Raw genomic sequence first — 5084 nt, forward strand, 5'->3', positions numbered from 1 at the left:
TTTATTTCAGAAGCCATTGATTCTTTGCTTTCAGCTGTGTGATTCCCAGTTTGTTCTGTGTTAGTGTCCTCTGCTCTTGTTATGGGTGGGCTTGGGTTCTGAGGTTGCATTTTGTTCCTTCTCATCATTTTGTGTAGCACTGTCTTCTGACCTTTGTTGTAGATCTTTTTGCAGTTATAACCTTAGCACATACTGAAGTTCAGGTTCAGATCTACAAAGTTTGGATTTATCCAGTTGTGCCTATCTTGGGTCTGGCTGCTGTGCTCAGCTCTTTCCTGTTGCTGCCCTTGGGGGAGAACCTGTTGTGCCCCTCTGGCAAGATGTTCTGTTGCTGGACTAGCTGGGTGGTTCTGTCCCCTATACTCTCTGCAGAGATTGCAGCTGCAGTGTTTCACCCAGGCCTGTTTGCCAGGCCTGAGCTGAGACTGGAGGGGACAAGGTGGAGTAGTGGGGAGAGGCAGCTCTCTCATACACTCACTGTGCCTTGGCTTGGATTGGATCTGGGGGTTCCTGGAACATAACAGAAATTCCTACTCGGGGGTGGGGTGGGGGAATACTATGGAGTCATGGGGGCCAACCCAAGGGGGTGGAAGAGGGTCTCACCCATGGTGTCCCTGGGCTGGAAGCAGTATGTCCACTGGTGCAGGGTAGCCGGAATCTCCCCACCACACTCACTGGGCCTGGGCTAGGCCTGGGTCTGGCGGTCCCTGCAACGTGGCAGAAATTCCTACCAATATGTTGAAGTTTAAGTCTCCACAGAATATGATGAAAAACATTTAAAAATTAGAATATATTTTAAAAATAGGCATAAAGAATTATATAATTCTTATGTTTACTCATAAGCCCAAATATCTAACCATGCACAACCTTGAAGCAGGTCAGTCCCACAACATTCCTTTTCCTATCTCCTGCCTTCATTCACCCACCCCCCATTCTTTTTGAACAATCACCTACCCAAGAGACAGCATGGCAGCAACTGGCATGTCATGAGAAGCAGCCCATGTTCAGAAGACCAGAATGATAGGCCCTCTCAGCATTAACCTACTATTACAAATTGCCATCTTCAGTGCAGTTGCTTAGTTCACAGGTGTCAGTATATATAGTTAGTCAGGGTGAGAATCTTTCCAATTAACTGCTAGATTCAAAAATCTTCTTAAGATTCTCAGGAGCATTGCCTTGCCCATCTTCCACATATAACTGTGTGGCTTGTCACTGTCATGTTTCCTAGCTCTTCTCCTTTCCCTCTCTTAATTAGTTAGTCCTTGAGTTCTTGCTTTCCTTTTACTGAGGCATTGTAATTCCTGACTTGAAATTATATTACAAGTCTACTGTGATAAAATCAGCATAGTACTGGCAACAAAACAGACATGAGGATCAGTGGAATCAATTAGAAGATGCTGAAGCCCCTGTGAACACACTCAGCCACCTTATCTTTGACAGTGGGGCCAAACATACTGGAAGGAAGATAGCTTCTTTAACAAATAGTGCTGGAAATACTGTCTCTCTACATGCCAAAAACTAAAACTTGACCCAGGTCTATCACTGTGCACTAAGCTAAAGTAAAAACGAATTAAAGATCTAAACATTGAAACGGAGACACTAAATCTCCTGGAAGAGAAAGAGGGAGGAACTCTTGAAGACATAAAGGTAGGCAAAGAGTTCATGAACAAAAATCAAATCTCATAGGAAACGCTTGAAAGAATTAACAGCTGGGACCTGTTCTTACTGAGAAATTTTTGCATGTCAAAAGAAATTACAAACAAAGTGGAAAGACAACCCACAAATTTGGAAAAAATCATGACAAATAAGTATTCAGACAAATGTCTGCTCTCTAGAATTTATAAAGAACTAAAAAGTACTAGGACCCCAAAATTTGAAGACCCAGTCCAGAAATGGGCATCGAGATGGACACACACTTCTCAGAGGCTGAAATTAAAGAAGTGAATAAATAGATGAAAAAATGCTCCACATCACTAACCATCTGTGAAATGTGAATTAAAACAACATTGAGATATCACCTCACCCCAGAAAGAATGGCTATCATAAAGAAATCAACCAACAACAAATGTTGGAGAGGCTGTGGGGAAAAAGGAACCCTTCTCCACTGCTGGTGGGAATGTAGACTGGTGCAACTGTTATGGAAATCAGTGTGGAGACTCCTTAGAAAAGTTGGACTGGAAATCCCATTTAAACCAGCTATTCCTCTACTGGGAATTTTCCTGGAGGATCTGAAAGCATCATATCATAGTGATATATGTGTGCCTATGTTTATAGCAGCACAATTTGTGATAGCCAAATCTTGGAAACAACCAAGATGCCCATCACCTGAGGAATGGATGAAAAGATGTGGTCTTTTTATACAATGCAGTATTACTCAGCTATAAAGAATGATAAACTCAAAGCCTTTATATTGAAGTGGATGCCACTTGAACATAAACTCGTAAGTGAAATAAACCAGACACACATATATAAATATCGTATAGTTTCCCTAGTATAAGAACTAAAAAGAAGAAATGCATACTTTGCTATTTTTTAGGACTATATGTTAACTTTGCCAGATGAAATGTGAGGATGATCTATGTTAAAGAAGAGAACCTTATCTTCCACAACTGTGAGATGATGGGAAGGAATGATCTTCATCTAAAGTGTGTCTCTGTTTCTTATGTCACGACACATAGAGATGTGACAGCATCTCTACTGAGGGGACAGGATGGACAAAGGTGAGGGCATCTGGTGACTGCTGCATGCCGACACTTGCAGACATTTCAGAAGGACATGGACAAAAGTCATGGCATGCTTGCCAATACAGACAGAAGAGTTGCAATCCTGCTTCTGTTTTGCTGAAAGCGTGCAATTTCTCCTTATGCCCTGCCTGCATTTTAATAAATATATATTGCCATGTATGCATGCCTAAGATACGATAGTTTTTAATAGTTTTTGCTATCTTTGTATTTGACAATATGAAATTAAATTAAAAACCTAAATTTAATAGTTCATGTAAGTATTCAGTTGAGAAATCGAGAATATGATACTTAAAACTTTATTGTGTGTTGCTGCCTACCAGTAAGCCTAGATACTTAGAGGTTGAGTAGGAGGCCCACTTATGCCTAGGAGTTTTTCCCAGGCCTGTGACAGTGTGTCACTCTTTATTATCGTTCATGAAATTGGAAAGTCTTGGTCACATTTGCAAAACGCTTCCCTAATTATGTATTTTTAAAAAATCCCCTGATTAAGCTATAGCTATAGGAGATTCACAAAGGATGAATTCATAAAGGACGAATTATTTCTCTTAACCCATCATGTTGGGAGCACATGATATCACCAATATAAGCGGTGATATTTGTCTGAGACAGAGTTACACAGGATTTTCCACTCTAAACTCAATGCTGCTGTCCATATTCCATCGTGTACAACCTGCTCTGTAAATCCATTCCACACACAAAGTGTGGGAGACAGACAGCTCCGTCTCCTCTGTGCTTCACAGGACAGTTCTTAATATCTGAAATTCCTTCGAAGGGAGGATCTTTTTCTTCTTCCTTGTTTATTCCATTATGCTTATATCAGTTTCTACTCTATATTTAGTTTATAGCTTGCATTTTATCCCAAATGCTACTACTTGTTTTGCTGAATAAGTTGTTTCCGTTCTGGTCATGGGGAGTTCCACCAAGCTAGCGCTGTGTCCCTTTGATTCGCCCCCATCAGTTGATTCATGAGTGCTTTGTAACTTCCTGCTAATACTCAGTGCCCCAGAGTTAATTTGTGTCTTCCTAGCCATGTCCCTAGGACCAGCTGTTTCTCTAAGGAGCCCAGATTCCCTTTATTAGGTGATGCTATTTTGATACAGGTGTCTGGGTGCTGAGAATGAGCCTTGCTATGCAGTACCCGTGTTTTCAGGCTCTTTCAGCAGATGGAGCTAACATACATGCGTATGCCGACCGTGCGTTCACAGTCACAAAGTGTGTCCGTGTCTGTCCATCCTGCCATGCACCTCATGCTCAGCATGCATTAACACTGGTGCTGCTGAGCTTGAACCACAAGCTCATCACGGCCCTCAATTCTCGCTCCTCTGTAACTTTCCTCCCCAGGAATCTGACTTCTGCAAATATTGTGTATTTATTCATTCAATCAACCCTGGTCTCCCTGTAGGTATTTCAGAATTATTGATCTATATAATCATCACAAACAGCTTTAGCACCTGTAGTATTTTTGTGTAATTTTTGTTTTACTTTCTGCTTAAAAATTTCTAAAATTTTTCACCAAGTGTATTGGTAACATTCAGATAGACAGCGTGATCAGATTCTGATTCCATCACTAGCAAATCCTAGGGGATTTGTACATTATAAGAAACATGATGTAGCCTGTTTCCTCCTTTTGCTCCTTCCTAGCCCTCTCCCATCCCTTCATCCACTCTTCCTCTCCTCATTTAGAATGCTTTATTTCTCCTTCATCTTTCCTTGATGGTCTTCCCTCTTCCTTTTTTCCCTCCCCATAGCTGCCCTTTCTTTTGAACCATTTCTTCCTCTTTCACTATACTATTTTACACTTTGGTCTCTATGTGCTCTTTCAGTTTCTTACACCAAAGGAGGAATACAATATTTACACATGTGTGATTTAAAATTAGGATTATAGATCTCATGTGACCCAGCAATCCCCCTGCTGGGTATCTTCCAAGTAGAATTAAAAACATTATACCATGGCAATATATGCAGACCCATGTTTATAGAAACACAATTTACACTAGCAAGTCTTAGAAACAACTCCAGTGTTCATCAACTCATGAATGGATAAAAGTTTTTAATACAGTGGAGTACTACTCATCCAGAAAGGACAAATTTGAGACATAGGTAAGTAGATGCACCTTGAGACCATCCTCTTTTTTTAAAAAAAATTATTTATTTATTCATTTATTTACTTTTACAGGGAAAACAGTATATATTTGGTGTTAGCCAGCTGGACCCAGCTTAGATGATCCCAATTTTGTTGGTAACATCCAATGTATCATAATCAGGAGCCAGTTGAACATATGCCTTCTTCTCTCCATCAGGCCTGATTAGGATTTGACCTTGGCAACATCGATGTCATAG

This window comes from Octodon degus, unplaced genomic scaffold, assembly GCF_000260255.1.
Source record: "Octodon degus isolate 3935 unplaced genomic scaffold, OctDeg1.0 scaffold00029, whole genome shotgun sequence".
Taxonomy (NCBI): domain Eukaryota; kingdom Metazoa; phylum Chordata; class Mammalia; order Rodentia; family Octodontidae; genus Octodon; species Octodon degus.